The following is a 19,972-nucleotide window of genomic DNA, read 5'->3' on the forward strand; positions in this document are numbered from 1 at the left end:
TTAGAAGTGGGTGTTTCAGAATCCAAGATGGATGTTTCCCCTCACTGATGCCACAGGAAATTCTTGAGGTTAGACCAAATCAAAAACCTGAAGAGAAAATCAGAAACTGGGAGGCGAACCATCCTCTTCTCCTTAGGAGAATTAAAGACAACCATTAAAGAATCACATCCAAAGACCAGGGGCTGCCCTCTGCACCATGGGCCCAGGGTCATTTAACTTCATCAGTTAGACCGATTTTTATTATTAAGCAGGTGATAAAGCTCGGGGAATCTGGTTGTAATCTCTACATGAGGGTTCCTGCTGGGAAGAGCGGGTGGCTGACACTCTGATTTGTCCTGGCACTGAACAGAGGCTGCTCTGATGGAAGGACGGGAATACCCCTGGCCAGGAGCCCTAAGAAGTACGCCTGGCTCAATGGCCCACTGCAATCTTTGGAGGAAGGAAGGTGAAGCCCCACTACGTGCCTTTTCATGATGCTCTACCGCAAGGGGAAGCTGGTGGGCTTCTGTGCAGGCTTCTGCGAATTGGAGCCTGCCCCGGGTCTGGGCCTCTTAGTCTGTTGGGAAACATCAACCAAAGTGAGGTTAACTAAAGGAAGCCTGAGGCATATCACAGCACATGGGGTCACTTGGGGCAGGCAGGAGAGGAAGTAACTAAACAGAGCCTTCATGAATTTGTGCGGAAGGAAGTGGGGCTTCTGTTAAAGGACATTCCTTGGTTATTTTTTTTTCAGTTCCTTGTCAGTTACAAAAGCAAGAGAGAGTGTGTGTATGTGTGTGTAGTATATAGTGTATGTGTGTCTAAACATATGCACCTGTGTGAATATACATGTATGTGTGCATGTATGTAGTCTATATATTTCCCCCCACACCCCTCCTGGGAAGAAGAATGACAATTGCTGTAAAACTAACATTGCAGAGACCTTTTGCCATGGATTTTCTGAGACAATCTCTATTTCAAATGTTTTGTCTCAAAACATATTTTCTGAACTGGTCAACAGGATATGCGGTCTCAGTGTTTAATGTCACGTTTCATTAAGATATTTCACCATCTACTCAGTTTTCTCTAAAACGTGCGCAGTGCCTGTGCCCACCCTCCATAATCGCCCACTTAAACTCTATCAAAAAATATATTTTTTCTCCTCCCCAATCATATTTCTGAAGGTTCTCTCGAGCATTCGGTGTTGGTTCTGGTGGCATTGCCATTTTTTTTTCTCTTTGCTGCTGATATGAAATGAATAAAAGAAAAAAAAGTGTGGGATTGAGGTTAGAGTGGATAGGAGGTAACTGGAGAGGGGAGAGATGCGCCATTCTTTTTCAAAAATAGAGAACCATTACTGCTTTATGGCTCTTAGACATACAGCTCAACCAAAAAGTGATTTCTAGCTCTGCAGGGCACGTCCTCAGCATGACAATTAGGCTTTTATTCACAACAGATAATTTGTAGCCATAGTGTGGCAGACTTTAGAATTGTCTCCACTTATTACGTGTGGTCCAGAGGGTTGAAACAATTGAGAGTTTGCTGGAAATACAGAATCCCAGACATTGCATTATCCCCACTGAAGAGAAGCTGCATTTTAACAAGATTCCTAGTTGATTTCTATGCATAATAACATTTGAGAAGCATTTCACAGATGTGGAAACTGAGACCCAGACAGGCTAAGGAATGTGATCTTGATGCCGTCCTTCATAGTGGATATGCAAGATGTGCTTTATAGAGAACCTGGCTTTTGAACCCCGATTTGTGCTCTCTAGAGAATCTTATTCTTACCCAATCAAAGTAACTTGGCAGTTCTGGATTTTCTCAGTCCCTTTTGAGCAAACAGTTAATTCAGGATTGTCCCTCTCTCTTTTCTCCTGCCTTTTATGTAGGGGTTGCTTAGAGACTGGGGGTCTCACCCTCAGTTCTGGAATCAAAGAGCGGGGGCAGAGCTGCCATGGGCAACTGTGCTGTTTGCCCCTCAAAAGATGCCTGAATGCCAGGCACAGTGGCTCATGCCTGTAATCTCAATACTTTGGCAAACTGAAGTGGGAGGATTGCTTGGGCCCAGGAGTTCAAGACCAGCCTAGGCAACATTGCCAGACCCAGTCTCTACAAAAACAAAAAAACAGTGCCTGGTTCTGGAGGTACATAAAGGCTGCAATTCTTCCCTTCTGCTCACCTCTCCAAGCAGGAGCCCTGCGTTAGGTGGTTTCAGCTTGAAGGAAGAGGCATCTCTTAGTGATTCGCACAAAGGCTCCTGGACAGTATAGCAGGGTCCTAGGCAGAGCTGTTTGGTCCATGGTGGTCCAGTAGATCCTAACACAGATGAAGGTAACATTCATCTGACTGTGTGTCAGTTGAATGACTCACTGATGGGAGAAGCCATGAGGGCTGTGCAGAGTTCCACCAGAGAGCATGTTATCATTCCTGGGGCCCAAGGACTGACAGTTCTGAAGGCATGCAAGTTCCTCTTTAGATTTTGCATTTCTTTGCTTCTTAAAATACATCAATATCTTTTTCAAGAGACTTTAATCAACAGTAATCCTGATTCAAGTTTCAATGTCTTTTGAGCAGACAGAAGAATTAGGACTTTGTCACTTGACCCTAGAGGGCAGAGGTCATCTCCTTAAAGCTCCATTGTTCACTGCATACACCCACCAGGGTCTCCTGGCTCTTGCCAGGTCACCCAGGCCCTTGTTTGATCTAATGCAAGAACAAGAAAGCTGAAAAGGTTAGCCGTAAATATTGTGTGGGGTTATATAGTAGTTTCCTTGGTGGAACTGGAAAGATTTGGAATTAAATATAAAAATGTTTGAGGACTTCAAGGAATAATATATTAATATTTTATATTAGGGTATATAAAAGTATTTTATATTTCATGTGGTTATAATGTTTAGGAGAACTAGACTTGGAATAAATGGCCACTCAAGGCCGGGCGTGGTGGCTCACACCTGTAATCCCAGCACTTTGGGAGGCTGAGGTAGACAGATCACATGATCAAGAGATGGAGACCATCCTGGCCAATATGATGAAACCCCGTTTCCACTAAAAACATAAAATTAGCTGGGTGTGGTGGTGCCCGCCTTTAGTCCCCGGAGAATCACTTGAACCCAGGAGGCAGAGGTTGCAGTGAGCCGAGATGGCGCCGCTGCACTCCAGCCTGGTGACAGAGCAAGACTCCATCTCAAAATAAATAAAATAAAATAAATGAACACTCGTATAAGTCCAATTTAAAATGTGTAATTGAGTAATTAGTTGATTTTACTTTGTTATTTTTTAAGTAAAAATCTTACTGTTTTAATTGTCTTACTGGAACAATTAAGACAACTTAGGTTCACCATATTTAAGTTGTCCTTCTAATCCAATAATTTTCTAACTTAGGAGGTTAGAAATTTGAAGTGGACATGAAGCAGAAATCCCTTAAGTGGAAATAAATATATTAAAAGTATAAATGTCATTTGAAATATTTGAATATGCTTAACTTTGTAAATGGATCAAATATTAAGCAGAGATCCCCTAAAAAGTGATTGTTCAAATATAAATGTTTGCAAGACTAGCAAACTTTAATCACAAGCTTCAATTAAAAGCAAAAGTTAGAAGTAGGTTTTAAAGTTTGTAATGTTAATCTATCAAATGTTAACTTAAAAATAACAAAGCAAGCCTCAGAATAGTGTCGCTGAAAAACCACAGTTAAAGGCACTAGAAATGCAGAATCATCAAGGAGCTGGCCTCCACTGCCAATGTCCTCGGTTCTATCAGGGCTACATCCACACAGCCTGACCCCAGGGACTTCCCAGGAGAACTCCTGTATGGTGCCTGCAACCACTGCTAGCATGGGAGGGGTTTTCTGTGGCTGCCCTCAGGCACATCTCCCTAGATACCTTGGTCAGCCTTTCTCATTCTACCACACTGGGACTATGGCAGTCAGGAGCTTCTCTGCAGGACCAGCATCTCCTGAACCATATTTGGGCAGCAAGGCTCAAGTCTCCCTCCCTGGCATCCTCCTAGATGTGTCCTGGGTCTCTTCCCCTCACTGTTACTGCCAGGGCTTTAACTCAGGAGAGAGCAGAGTTCTCACTCCTTTCTCAGGAAATGTAACTATCTCTTTACCAGTCTCCCCCCAAGAAAGGCATAGGTCTAGCTCTTCATCTAGTCTCTTTATATCTATTGTTGAATGCTTTATGCTCTCTTCTTCAAGTTATGGGTAGCAACAGATTGCATTTTCCAAAGTGGCCACAATATCTCTCGTTCCATATGGTCGTCTACAGTGGGATCTTCCTATGGCCTCATGAAGAGATGGAGATTAACCCTCCTCCTTTTGAATCTGGATGAGTTGGTGGGGTGCTTTGATAATAGAATCTGGTGGTAGTGACAGTGAATAAATCCCAAAACTGAGGCAAATCATGATGCAAATTCTGCTTGTTCACTGGAACACACATGTGGTGGGAGTTCTGAGCTGTCATGGAAGATGTCTGACTGCCCTGAAGCCAGAAATGTCCACGGAAAGATACACAGAAAGCCCATGTACAGGTGTGCTGGTCCTAAGTCTTCCCAGTCGTGTTCTCTCTCCAGCGCCGCTGTAATGAAGTGCTGCAAACTGAGTGGCTTACACAACACTCAGACAAACAGAAATGTATCGTCTTGCAGTTCTGGGGGCTGGAAGTCTGAGATCAAGATGCTGGCAGGGCTGGTTTCTTCTAAGGACTGCAAGGAAAAATCTATTTCAGGCCTCTCTCAGCTCCTGGTGGTTTGCTGGCAATCTTTGGTGTTCATTGGCTTCTGCTGCATCATCTGGTCTCTGCTTTATTTTATTTATTTATTTATTTTTTGAGACAGATTCTCATGCTTTTACCCAGGCTGGAGTTTAGTGGCACGATCACAGCTCGCTTCAGCCTCCACCTTCCAGATTCAATTGATTCTCATGCCTCAGCCTTCAAGTAGCTGGGATTACAGGCACTTGTCACCAAGCCTGGCTAATTTTGTATTTTTAGTAGAGACGGGTTTTCACTATGTTGGACCAGGCTGGTCTCAAACTCCTGACCTCAGGTGATCTACCCATCTTGACCTTCCAAAGTGCTGGGATTACAGGCATGAGCCACTGCGCCTGGTCTCTGCTTTCATCTTTACATGAAGTTCTCCCTGTGTGTGTGCCTGTGTCCAACTCTCCCCTTTTCATAAGAAGAGCGGTCATGGTGGATTAGAGGCCATCCTACTTTAGTATGACCTTAATCCTAACTTAACTAATTATATCTGCAACAATCCTGTTTCCATTAAGGTCACATTCTGGAGTACTGGGATTTGGAACTTCAAAATCTGAATGAGGGTGAGGGGGCAACACAAATTCAACCCATTCCACAAAGTCGGGTATCACATATGCGAGTAAACAAGCTTGCAGGCCACTGCAGCCTTCCAGCCATGGGTCACCCCCTTCCTGTGAGTTTTCCCAGTTGGGGCTCCAAGCATCACGGAGCAGAGATCAACCATCACCATGGGGCCCTTTCCTAATTTCTGACGGATGAGATCTGCATCGATTTGCTGGAGCGTCCACAACAGAGTACCACAAACTGGGTGGCTTAAGCAACAGAAATTTATTTTCTCACAGCTCTGGAGGCTAGAAGTCCAATATCAAGGTGCCATCAGAGTTAGTTCCTTTTTTTTTAATTTTTAAAAAAAATTTTGTAGTAAGTGATTTATTTAGTTAGTTAGAGAAAGAGAGAGAGAGAGAGAGAGAGAGAGAGAGAGAGAGAGAGAGAGAAACAGCTAACTCTCACGCTGAGAGAATCCAGAAAGATGGAATCCAGGAGAGGAAAGCAGCTCCCACACTGAGTGGAAAGGAATAGAGAGAGATGGAGCTTAGAAGGGGAAGACAGTCTTCCACGAGAGAGTGTGGAAGGGGACTCCAGAGGGAAAATCCAAGAGAGAGAAATACGGCTTCCACGACAGTGTTCAAGGAAGGGGGCCCAAACATGGAGTCCCAGGATTAGTTCCTTCAGAGGCTTCTCTCCTGGCTTATAAAGGGCTGTCTTCCCCCTGAGCCTTCCCTCTGTATGTCTACGTCCATTAAAAAAAACCAAAAAACAAAAAAACATGCCTTTGTGGCTGGAGCCCAGAGAGAGTGGCAAAGAGCCTGTGGTAAAGGTGAGCAGGACTCACACCCTTGCAGGAACCTGCAGGCCATCTGAAGAGGCCACCCATTGAAGGACATTTGATTGGGTGAGGGGGTGATGCAAGGTCAGGGTCAGGGTGCACTCTATTCACTGTGGCTTCCTTTGGAGGAATATGGAGACTGAATTGGAGAAAGGGAAAGTAGAGTGGGTAATTCAGTTAAGAGGCATTAATCAAGATGAGAGATGATGATTTTCTCCTGCGGTGGTGGCAGAGGTGGAATTAATGGAAGTATACATATATATGTCTCTCTCTGTATATATATTTATATATATTTATAAATATATATATATATTTATATATACAGAGAGAGAGGGGGGACATGTATATATATATATATACATGTATATATATATATATATATATATATATATATATAGAGAGAGAGAGAGAGAGAGAGGCAAAATCAATAGGATTTGGTGAAGGATTGGCTCACAGGAAAGGCAGCTGGTCAAGAATGACGCCAGGCTGTCAGCTTTCTCATCTGGGTAGCTAGTGGTACCATTTGTTAAGATCGAGAGCACTGGACCAGGTATGGGCAGAGGACCATCAGTTCAGATAACTACGTTGCCCCATATGGCAGCCCCTGGCAACATAGGGCGTTTTACATTTTAGGTTTAATTAAAAATAAATGGAATTAAAACTTCAGCTCATTAGTCACGCTTGCCACATCTCAAGTGCTCCAGTCACATGTGACTAGTGGCCACCCCATTGGGCAGAGCAGATATAGGCTATTTCCATTGTTGGTCTGGAGAGACTAAGTTTGAGATGCTGCTGAGACATCCAGGCGAAGCTGTCAAGTCAGCAATTGCCTGTACTGGCCTGGAGCTCAGAGGAATGCTCAAGCTAAAAATTTCATTTCATTCGCACATATTTAAAAGTATTCACTGAGACCTTAACATTTTTGTTCACTGCTATGTCCCTGGCACCTAGACTAGTATGTGCTGTGAATTCTCCCAGAGCTTACCCTCTAGTAGGGATGAACAGATAATAAACAAATGTAGAGTATTTCAGGCAGTAACAGAGAAGAAAGAAAATTAAGCCAGGGTTAATGGGATAGATGATGAGGAGTAAGGGGCTATTCTAGTTCTGGTGACCAGGGATGTTCTCTCTGACAAGGTGGCATTTGAACAGAGACCTAGAAGTGAGATACATTTCAGGCAGAAGGAAGAGCAGGTGTAAGGAGGGAGGGTGCTCATGGTCCATTTGTCTGTAGCTGGTATTTGGAGCCACAGGGATGCTGGATACCCTGGCAGAGGGCAGAAAGGCAGAGGAGGAAGAGCCCGTGAACTTACTGGCTGAGTAAGAAAGGGCAGACCTGCAAAGGAGACAGAGAACCAGTGGGAGGAAAACTAGGAGAATGCTGGGCTCTGGAAGCCAAGGAGGGAGAGAATCCTACAGGGAAGGGGACCCAGCACCTCTGCTGCTCCTGGGAAGGGGTTGGGGAACTGCAGACTGAAAATGTCCTGAAAATGGCCTGGAGGCCACTGGTGATCTTAGTTCCTGTTGTTTTGTTGGTGACAGTGTGATAGTGAGTGTGTATAAGTGTGGGTCTCCGTGTGCGTATGAGGGTGAGTGTGCACCAGAGAGTGTTTGTGTATATGCACATGGAAGAGACAGAGAGAAAGCATGAAATAGAGTATGAATATGTGGATGTGTGAGTGTGCACATGACTGTGTGTGCATGAGAAAGAGTGTGTGTGTGTGCACGTAAGAGTATGTGAGTGAGAGTGTGAATGTTCATGTGGAAGGTTGAGTGTGCATCAGAAAGTGTGCGTGTGTATGTGTGTGTACATGGGAGAGACGAGGAGAAAGTATGAGACAGAGTATGAATGGATGTATATGTGAGTGTGCATGAGGAAGTGTGTTCGTGTGTGGGTGTAAGAGTATGTGAGAGAGTGAATGTGCACCTGAGAGTGTTTGTGACTGTGTACATGTGAACGATGAAGACACTATGAGGCAGTGTGAGAATGAGTGTGTGAGTGTGCATGAGTGTGTATGAGAAGAGTGTGTGGGTGTAAGAACATATGAGTGAGAGTGAGGGCGTGCATGTGAGAGTGTGAGTGTGCCTGCAATGATGTGTGTGTGAGGGTGTAAGTGACAGAGAGAGATGAGAGTGTGAGAGTGTTTGTGAGCGGGTCTAGGTTGGAAGGGGCAGCAGAGGCGGGCTACAACTGAGCGGGGGCAATTCTGGGGGAAACAGATGTCTCGAGAGCAGGCAGAAAAGCTGCTGAGGCTGAGTCAGAGTCCTGGCCAGATCCAGCTCTGCCCTTCAGCTTCCATGGCTCCACGTGGCGCCTGCCCCACGTCAGAACTCCAGCCAGCTAGGCTTAGGAGGGGAGTAAGGCATTGACTCTCTCAGAGTCAGTCAGAAAACAGAAGCAGTAAAGGCCAATGGTCTGTTGGGCATTTATTCACTCAATGAGTCACTGGCAGAGTAGCTGATGGCCTCCTTGGAACACACAGTGGTAATAATGGTAATACTGAGCATTCCTTGTGCCAGGCTCTCTTCCAAGCAGGTACACATACAACGCCTTTAGCCCTTACAGCTGCCAGTGAGACGGAGATCATCATCTACCCTCCTGACAGTCAAGATGACTTAGGGACAGAAGGGTGAAACACCTTGCCCCAAGTCACAGAGCAAGTCATTGGAAAGGCTGGAATTCAAGCCCAGAGCCTGTATTGTTAATCATTAAGAACAGGGTCCTGAGAGGAGGCGTCAAAGGACAGGTACCACCAGTCACTCCGCAGCAAGCCCTTAGCAATCACCTGCGATTGAATTGCACCTAGTCCCTGCTCTCCTGTGGCTTACAGCTTGGTGGAGGAAACCAATTCTTAACTATTCTCTAAAATACAGTGCAATAAATGCTGCAAGGGAGAAGAGCTTGGTGTAGTGGGAATGCCAAGCCTAGGTCTTGGAGCTCAGGGAAGGCTTTCGCAGAAAGAGATGAAAGAAAAACTGAATTCCAGAGGCAGTGTGGAGCTGGCTTACAAGGGAGTGTGAAAAGAGAGGTGGATGGGGCCACAGGAGGGGAAGCAGGAAAGTCCAGAAATCCCAGGCTCATCAGGGAGATCAGTCATTTGAAGCTCCAGCCCACCTGGCAGCTGTAGGCCATTGGGGCTGACAAGGGGACAGTTAGGCGAGGTCTGGAAGCAGTAGCACCAAAGCGAGTGAGTGAAGTGCCAAAGACAGACCCTGGGCTGCCTCCCAATGACAAAGACTCTGACCCTGCGTAAACGCTGGCCAGGCTCTTCTGAGTCCTCTTCTCAGCCAGGCCTCAACCTTGCTCCAGAAGACTTGTACAATCGCTAACAAAGTTTCCAATACCTCAGGGCCACATCCCTAGGATGTCCCTATCACCTTAAGGATGCTTGCCTGAGAAAGCTCAAGGCTGCCAGGGGAATTTACTGTTTGCTCCAGCCCACACCTGGAGCTAGCCCCACCACCCTTTCTTAGAGCACTTACTAAGAAGGGCAATTATGACTTCCTTCTCCGTAACCTTTGAGATGTATATGTATCACCTACAACCCAGGAGTGTGTTTCTTGAGGCCCTGAAAGCTATTCCTTTGAATGTAATTATCAGGACAGGTAAGGACCTCTGTCTCCCAGTCTCAAAGAGAATAGAATCCTAACTTCCCTAATTGCCAGCTAGCAGACACAGCTGGTCTGATTGCATTGATTCTGAACAACCCTTTGTAATTTTTCACTTCCCTGACCCTACTGGTTCTCTGTTTGCCCTCCTTCCTATTCCCTCATTCTTCCTTAAAAGTGCCCAGTCAGGCGGGATGTGGTGGCTCACGCCTGTAATCCCAGCACTTTGGGAGGCTGAGGTGAGGAGGTGGGTGGATCACCTGAGGTCAGGAATTTGAGACCAGCCTGGCCAACATGGCAAAACCCATCTCTACTAAAAACATAAAAAATTAGCCAGGCTTGGTGTTGCATGCCTGTAATCCCAGCTACTCAAGAGGCTGAGACATGAGAATTGCTTGAACCTGGGAGGGGGACGTTGCAGTGAGCCGAGATCACGCCATTGCACTCCAGTCTGGGTGACAAGAGCGAAACGCTGTCTCAAGAAAAAAAAAAGCCCAGTCATCTCTGCACAAATCGAAACTGAGTTTGGTTTACATTGGACTCTTCCCTGGTGCAATGGTTACTACTGGTTAATATCTGTCTTTACCACTTTAACTAGTGTCTGGCTTTGTTTCACTTGGACAAAATGAGATGAGAAACCACCAAACTTACTGGGCTGAATTATTTTAGCTGATGGAGAGCTGCAGACAGTGTGAGTACCTTTTCACACAAACCATGAAGCCTGGCACACCCTGGACCATTCACAAAGCTCATTGAACCCCACATGGCCCTGGCATGACACAGCCAGTTTTACCCCTCTTTAGAACAAGAAACTGCTGACTCACTGAAAACAGAGCGCGTTTATAAACAGGAAGCTGAGTATGTGACCGCAGACATTCGGCATCTGATAGCAATTGCTGAATGTGGCAAAAAAAAAGAGAAAAGTCTGAATTTTAAAAAAATCTGTACCACTAAATAAGAACTCTCTAGCTCATGGAAATACAATCCTACTATTTGATCACTTCATAAATACCTAAATAAGGAGAGTTCTCATTTGGTCAAACCTAGTTGGTGAGTCAGGCACGCTTCAAACATTTACTAAGGCCTTTGAAGGGTGTGGTTCTCCCTTTTTTTTTTTTTTTTTTTCCATTCCCTCCCAAGCAGAGCAAAAAGGCTCCTTGGTGAGCCTTTCCTGGACTATGCAGAAGAGATTTGTTTTCTCTTTGAGCTCTGACAGCCTGCCTGCCCCACATCAGAACTCTGTGCTGGTGCAGAGGAGGGCTCTGCCAGGAGGGCTCCCAGAGAGATGCACAAACACTGGCGTGCTAACACCCTGACATGCAGCTCTTCCTACAAAGCATTGACCGGATGGTGCTGAAGCTAAAAAATGGAGACTTGCTTGGATCACGCACAGTAAAGAGTTTGTAAGAGGACGCAACTCCCCCTGCTTTCAGCTGCAATGAAGAGACTCATTTTCCTGGGTGTTTCTTTGTTGTGATGGGGCTTGGTTTCTAGCCAACTGACCCAAGAAGGCCAATGGCCAAGGAAAAAGCCAGGTGATTATCTTCTAAAAGATTATCTTCTGGGAATTTGCGCTATTGCTGCCTTTGTCGTCAGGGTAAAGGTGTCTGAGTATGTTTGGAATCTCTCCACTTCGCTTCCAGGGAATCAGGCATGGATAATAATAGCACAGTGCCGGGGACATAGGAAGTTCCTAATAAGGAGTAGCTAAGTGCTTTTTATGCACAGTCTTGTCTAATCTTCACAATAATCTTAGGAGGTAAGTATTGGCCACCTGACTGGGTAAATCAATAGTAATGTCTCTATAGAAGCAGCGTATTTGGGATTATGGCCCAGGTATGCCTGGTTTCAGAGCACAGCCATTTGCCTAACTTACTGCTGACATTTTCAACCAGGATGTGTCCTTTTTATGCTTATACTGTAATTTTTAATTGGACGTTCTGATATTCAAATATACCTACAGAGTGGAAAATCTTATTTGGTAATGCATCATCAGCTTCTCACAGAACAGCAGATAGCACTTGTTTTTCTATTATGAACAAAGAAAATGCTGGAATTACAAGTAGCAGTAGCAGCAATGCCTGGAATTTACAAGTAGCAGTGGCTGTGTCAAAATGCTTCAGATAACACATTAACAATGCTCATACTAACCAAATTTCATGGAGTGTTTCTTGTGTGCTGGACAGTATGTGTGAGTGCCGTGATATTTAACATAGTCTCAACACAACCCTGTACCCTCATTGTCATTAGCTCCATTTTACAGATGAGGAATCTTGAGACGTGTTTATTAGCAGGCTGACTCCATACTCCGTGCTGTCACCCATTACGTTGCTCTGTAAAAAGGGCTTTACCTGGAACACTCCTTTTTATTTTTATAAAGAGGAGACTGCTGTTTCTTCTGTTTTATTGGAGTCTGGAGAAAAAGCTCCTTGAACAAGGACAATTACTATGGCTTAGATTGAAGTTGCCAGAAGTAGACCTTGACAAGGGCTCTGTACACGTGAATTATGAAGGAAGTGCTCTCATAGGAAGTCCAGGAAACAGCAGGAGAAACAGCACAGGAGCTGGGAGCAAACCAAACAAAGGTGTGATGTCAGGCAAAGTCCTGAGGAGGGAGGCTACTGCCTGATTCTACAGGGAAAATCCAGAGTATAAATTCTGTGAGTTCGTCCAGATGCAGAAGTCAGCGAGGCTTTGAGGCTCTGTAGAGAAGGGCTGCCCAGAGGGCATGTAAAGTCTCAGGCACTTCCAACTTTCCAGATGCAAGTGCCAGTGGACATAAGGTTATTTTAAAAGAGAGTTGCAAGTTGGAGCCTTAGAAGCAAACCACAGAAGCCGGGAAGGGTGCACAGAGCTGGAACAGAACTGATATGGGTTGCATGTGGGTGGAGCACCCCAGGGGCTGCTGCATCTACTAATTGTAAGTCAGAAATTCGTTTTGCTGAATCAGAGCAAATTCCATCTAGCAGAAGCAACACAGAAGTGTCTCTCTCCTGTAGCTAAAGCCTGAAGATCACCAATTTTGGGCAGTATGGTGATCTATTTCAGGGGTGGGCAAAACATGCCCATGCCAAATCTAGCCCCACAGTATGTTTTTGTATAGTTTTGAAGCCAGGAATTATTATTACATTTTTAGTCTCCACAATCTTTTTTTTTTTTTTTAGACGGAGTTTCGCTTTTGTTGCCCAGGCTGGAATGCAATGGTGCGATTTCGACTCACCACAACTTTGCCTCCCGGGTTCAAGCTATTCTCCTGCCTCATCCTCCCAAGTAGCTGGGATTACAGACATGTATTTTTAGTAGAGACAGGGTTTCTCCATGTTGGTCAGGCTGGTTTCAAACTCCCGACCTCAGGTCATCCACCTGCCTCAGCCTCCCAAAGTGCTGGGATTACAGGCATGAGCCACTACACCTGGCCTATTATCACATTTTTAAATGTCTGAAAATGATGAGAGATTCTACTGTTTCTTTGCATAGAATTTTGAAAAAAGGTAATTATAAGGGATTCAAATTTCAATGTCCACAAATAAAGTTTTATCAAAAACCAAATCGGAACATTTAGAAACTCATTCATTCAATATTACCCATGGATATTTTCACTCTCAAATGGCAGAATTTTGTCACTAGTTGTGACAAAGGCCTGCATGGTTAATGAAACTGAAGATCTGGCCCTGTAGAGAAAAAGTTTGCAGGTTCTTGCGCCGTCGGATCAGGAAGTGGGGTTTCTTTATTTTGCTGCACCACATCCTCAACACACACTTTTGCGTCATGGCCCAATATAGTTCCTGAAGCACCAGCCTCTGTGTCTGCCTTCAAGCCAGTGCAAAAGAGAACTAAGAATTCACTTCCTCCCTTTAGGAAAACATCTAAGCATCACATTCCTCACTTCTGCTGTATCAGGCCAGAACTTAGTCCCCTTACTGCACCTGTAAAACTTTACTCCAAAAGCTATGAGGCCAGCAAAAATCCGGGATTCTACTGTTAAGGAAAAGTATGCGGGGAGAAATTCCTAGCTCTGCCTCACATAGTTAAGAGTTTCAAAAGGAAGAATGGCGTGTAATAATATAGGCAAGAATAAAATCTAAATTGTTCTGTCTCACATTTAAATTGCAATGTAATTTGTTACAAACAAATTACAATGTTTCTTTTCTCCATCAAATCATCATTCCCTGAGTTCTTAAGGTAGCCTAGCAAATCAGTTAAGTACCCTATTTTCCTTTCTTGTAGCCATCTCTTTGTTCCTACCAAAAAGAAACAAATTATCAAATAAAACTGTTAAAAGTGTACTTATCCAAGCATTACCACAAATAACAAAAGGGAAAGGTGGCATAACTGCTGCCTCCCTTGAAGCCCTCACTTTTCTCGTTCACACCATGTGTCAACCTGTCTTGTGACCCTCTGATGGAGAGTCCAGACTTCTTGCCTTAAACCTCCACCCTTTGTACATCTGCTCACACTGCTGCCTCCATCTGTCTACATTGCAAATATCACCACGTTGCTTCCTGTCTGCATTCAACATGTTAGAAGAAAGCCCAAATCTCCTGCCTGACCTCCAAGACCTACCTAATGCTTGGGCCTCAGCTCCTGCTGTTTGCACCTTGCTCTTCATAGTCCGCAAACTTCACGCTCCAGGGAGATGCCATTTGCAGAGCTGTTTCAGCCCCTATGTCTAGATTCTGGGGAACACAGGAAGGCCACTTGCTAGAATCCCTAACTACATCAGACCCTGGTTATCAGCAGTATCCCTGTAACAAATACCCCTGTTAGCATAAACCACTGGTTCTCAACTGGGAGCGATTTTGTCCCCAAGAAACACTTGGCAACATCTGGAGACTTTTTTTTTTCTGTCCTGACTGAGGGAGGGGAGAGTGTAACTGGCATCTGGTGAGTAGAGGCCAACAGTGCCGTGTAGCATCCTGTGAGGCACACACACAGCTCTCCCTCAAAAGAACGATTCAGCCCAAAACCTCAGTAGTACCGAGACTGACACAGGCCTGTACTAGCTTGGGGTTTCTGTGATTTTTAACAGGCAAGCCTTACCTAGCTCAGCTGTGTCCTGCAGATGCTTCCAGCTTTTCAGCTCAGTGAGGGATGTGGAAGAAGAGATGGAAATGCTACACAGTGTGGGTGCATGATGTGGGAAACATAGGGGGCTGGCTGCCCCAAAGCCAAAATAAAAAACTCAGGTTTGAGGGGGAGTAGTGGCAAGCAGGGAAACTTCCAAAAGGAAATGGACATACGCTACAATGTACTGGAGGAGTTGGAGTTAGCCAAGTGAAAAGGAAGATAGCTTGTTCCAGGGAGATGAAAGAAGTCATGCCCAGGGCCTGGAGGCCAGCATGCTGGAGGCCTGCAAGGATTTGAAAAAGCTGGTGTCGTTGGCACCCAGAAAGTGACTGAGTGAGCAGAGAAATGAGGGTAGGGAGGAAAGCAGAGACCAGACTACAGACAGGTAACTGAGCTTGCCCTTCCTTCGAGGGCAAGTATAGGGAGCCCAGGGGAAGTCCTTGGGTGCTTCTCCCCAGGAATTTGCTGAAAGATGGGGAGTAGGTGGCATGGGAGAGGGGTGTGGAAAAAGTTGGGCTTTGTTCTCCAGCCTTCCATCCCTCCTTTGTGAGGTGTGTAATTCTTGCTATTTAGAGCTGTCAGGTAACCCTGATTCCACCCAATAAACCCCCTTTCACGCATACTAGTTTGAGTGGGTTTCTTTTTCCATCAAACAAATGAGCTCTAATAATGAAGGAGTGTGAAATCCAGGAGAAAAATCTAAATGAGAAATTCTGATGACAGATGATGCTTAAAGCCAACAGGATTGGATAAGAGTCCTCAGGGACAGGCTAACATGGCAAGGTAAGAGGACTCGAGCTAGAACCCCGAGACACATTTCCACTTAAACAAGGGGCAATGGAAGGGGAAGTGCAAAGGACACTAAAGCAAACCAGAGGAGCAGGAGAAAGATATAGCAGTGCAGTGCCATGGAAGACAAGAGAAAGGAGGGACAGAGAAACAAGCAAAAATGTTGTAGAGGGGTTGGGAAAGAGCTGAAGAATGTTTCATTGGTATTAGCAACAAGAAAGTCATTGGTGACTTACATGAGAAAATACAGCAGAATGGTGAGCGCAGATGTATTGATGGTATCAATGAGTGGATACGTGCATTGGGAGATTAGACAGTGGAGAAATATGGCTGGAGAACACCATCGAAATTTGGGAATGGAGATTCAGAGACCATTTCAGTGTCCTGGGGCTGCCAAAATGAAGTACCAAATATTGAATGGCTTAAATTACAGAAACTTACTGTCTCACAGTTTTGAGGCAACAAGTCTGAGGTCAAGTCTGACTTGATCTCAGATTTTTGAGGGAGAAGTTTGTTCTAAGCTGCTGCCCTCACCTCTAGTGGTTTGCTGGTGATTTGGGGTGTATAGCTTGGCTTATGGAAGCATCATCTCAATCTCTGCCATCATCTTCACATGGCGTTCTCCTTGTGCATATATCTGTGTCCAGATTTCCCCTTTTTATAAAGCCAACAGCCTTGTTGGGTTAGAGCCCATCACAGTGACTCATTTTAACCTGATTATCCTGTCTCCAAATGGGGTCCCATGGTGCAGTCCTGGGGGTTGGGACTCAAACATACCTTTTTTAAGAGACATAATTCAATCCATCATGGAGACTATGAATTTTCTTAGTTATAAATTGAATATAAGTTCACTGTAAACATTAAGTAGTACTGATGTGTCTAGAGTTAACATCAGTCAGATTTTCAAATTAGTTTAAAAGAAAAAAGTGTGTCTGTGAAAGATGAAAGAGAGTTGGGGCAGTAGTTAGAGAGGAGGCAGGTCTACGGAAGGTCTAAGTTGTTTGTTTAGTTGAGGATGAAAGGGACTTGAACATGTGGAAACAGGAAGGAGCCGTGGGAAGAAGCCAGGGGAGAGAGAGAGAGATGTTGAAGAATGAAGATGCTGATAGTGTGTTTGGTGTGGTGTGGGATATGTCAGCTGTGTGTGTGTGTGTGTTGTGTGTTGTATTTGTGGGCAGGGATCTTGGCTGTACCCAGAGAGAAATCTAGACCTGACCTGTCAGGTCACGTGGGGCTGGCTCTCTCAGAAGTATATTTGCTTGAGGATTTGCTTAGAGAATGCGGCTGCCGGGAGGGAGTTGTATGCCGGGATTTTCTCCACCAAAATAGATTGGTAGAGAAAGGACAGTGAAGAGAATAAGGACAGTGGTCACAGTTGGTTGCTCCCCAGCCTAGCCTCGTGGAGAGAGAGCCTAGACCCATAAGTCCAACAGGCTGGTTCTGAGAGGCTTTGTCATATTTTGTGGGGTTTAGGCATGACTGGTGCCACATCTAGGCCCAGGTGACGCTGAGCTGGGAAGAGGAGTGTTTCCTCCACTTCTCCCTGGAACTCAGCACAGCTTAGTCACAGTGAGGGCTCAGGGGCTGGCTTCTCTCCAGCATCAGTTTAGAGGACAGTAGATCCAGGAAGCCGGACTCTAGCCTGGGACATCTACAGCTGCAGAGGCCAGGATGCTCTGAGACAAGGATGAGATGAAACCTCACAGACTTAGGGAAAGCAGACACTGAGGAGGAGGTCAGACACAGACACCATGAGAGGTCTGTGCAGCATCTCACTGGAGCATCTCAGGCGTCCAAGGAACTCATGGAAACAGCTGTGTGAGGCCCAGGTGGAGGAACGGAGAACACACAGTTATTCTGGAAGTAAGCTAGCCATCAGCAAACTTTGGGTATATTGATGTTTTAATTTAATTTAATCTTAAGTTCTGGGATACATGTGTAGGTTTCTTACATAGGTAAACATGTGTGAGGTATATTAATGTTAAATGCCCTATTTGTACCCACATTTTATTTTAAACATCAGTGGTGTCGACATTTATATATTTAAAGCATATGACATAAATTCATTTGAAGAATTTGGGGTAATAGCATTTATTTATCAGGGAACTTGCATTTTGTGTTTCCATAAAAAAGAAAAATTAACTTTTTAATATTATTAGAAGAATCATGAAAGGAAGATTTGTTAAAACAATGATGACAACGGTGAATATATCATATTTATTTAAGCTGAACCATCAAAAATAAGTGTTTTTCCAGCTATCAAACATAGGGCTGATTCCTACAGTGGCCATTATACATGTACCCATGGAGAAAACCTTCCTTGCAGCACAAATTGCTTCAATTGTATCTCCTGTTGCTTCAAAAACAAACAAAAACCAAACACCACTGTGCTCAGTAAGCCAATGAGTAATAAACTCATTTATTCATGTAATGAAATACTACGGAACGTTAAAATGAACAAACTTGACCTACATATATTAACACAGATAAATGTCAAAACATGTTGGTAAGAAAAGCAAGTTACAAAATGAAATGTACCATATGGTTTCTAGTATTTGTATAAATATTTAAAGCACACAAAATAACAGCATATATCATTTATGGAGATGTCTATATTATATAAAAAAGTTTAAACATACATACAAGAAAAGAAACATATTAATTTCAGGGTGGTTGTTACCTCTGGAGAAAGAGCTAGAGGGTGAGATGGGAGTGCTTTATCTATGCTTAATGCTTTCTGTCTTTAAAACAGAGAAAATTGATTCTAAGGCATATAAAGCAAAATGTTAACGTCTGTTAATATGGTAGGTTGGAACAGGAGTGTCTATTAATAATTTTGGTACCTGGCTGTATATTTGAAATGTCATCATTTAACATTTAAAACTTTAATATAAAACCAAGACAGTACCACTGAACACAAAAGCACAAGAAAAATGTTTTCACTTAATTTTACTGTTTTACATTTATTCAATCTGTAAATACAGGAAATATTATGTCAATTTTATTATAATATAGCATATCATGTATCTGTTTTGTGTGTGTATCTCTAATTATAACTGTTCTTAATACATTTTTCCTAAATTCTCGTCCATAAACAGTTGCAGATTACTTTATTGCCACCTTGTATTTTCATTGAGTGTGATCACTGGGCTTCTATTCTTCTAAGTTATAGTCACAGTGACTAACAAGGATAATTAACTCTGTTTCCTTGTCTTGGTAAATGTAGGTGGACCTGCCTAAGGTGAGGGGAGCTCATGGGGAGTTACAGTTGTGTGTCTGAACAGTCACAAAAACCTTTGCTGGAGACAGGGCAGCCACCAACCGCAGGTTGCCTAGGAAGGCCCCTTGACTTTTGGTCTGCAGTTTCTGAACAAAGGAGGCAGGCTGGGAATGGCCTCAGTAATGCTTTCAGCACTGCTAATTCTGCCTAATACTTTGAAACTACTTTTCTTTATTGTTTGATTAACGAGCAGGGGTGAAAGGTGATGGATGACAGAAGTTATGGGAGATATGCCTCCTGGTCCAAATTGGTAAGTGTTTTTATATGATCTTTAACGTGGTATAAGGCTTAAAATGACAATGATGTAATACCTTGACATCTAAACTGGGAGGGCCTCTGATGTCCTAACTGTATCATTCTACCCACTCTGCTCCTACTCATAAGATCTCCTAGCCAAACAACCCTTCTAATTACAAGGGCAAGGTTGTAACCCCAGAACTTTGGGATGTCAAGGTGGGTGGATCACTTGAGGTCGGGAGTTCAAGACCAGCCTGACCAACATGGAGACACCCTGTCTCTACTAAAAATACAAAAGTAGCCGGGCATGGTGGCTCATGCCTGTAATCTCAGCTACTCGGGAGACTGAGGCAGGAGAATCACTTGAACCAGGGAGGTGGAGATAGAGGTGAGCCAAGATCACACCTTTGCCCTCCAGTCTGGGCAACAAGAACAATACTCTGTCTCAAATAAATAAAAGACAAGGCCCAGTGCCTGCTTATCACTGAGTAGTAGATTTCAGTTCCCTGCCAGCCCACCAAATTATTCAAACAAGCCAATCACATCCGTCTGTAGAAATGAGGAGTCATTCCATGCTCTTGCTACTGCAAAGCCTGCTCTCCACAGGGTCTGCTTATTCACTCTGTTCCTGAGCACACCCACATCCAGGCCTGTGTGGTGCAGTGTCTTTCTCTCCTCCCCTGGACTGTACACTGATGTCAATCTCATCTGTCCAGTATTAAGTGTCATGTATTGAGCCATTCCCATAACCATAGCATGGAATCCCTCCCTCACCAATGGGATGAAGAGGAAGCAATCAGCGTATCTATATCTTTTATGTTTTTCCTCTTAGATCAATTATTACAACTGCATGAGATTTTT

This window comes from Sapajus apella, unplaced genomic scaffold, assembly GCF_009761245.1.
Source record: "Sapajus apella isolate SASKATOON/1434 unplaced genomic scaffold, GSC_monkey_1.0 scaffold1, whole genome shotgun sequence".
Classification (NCBI taxonomy): domain Eukaryota; kingdom Metazoa; phylum Chordata; class Mammalia; order Primates; family Cebidae; genus Sapajus; species Sapajus apella.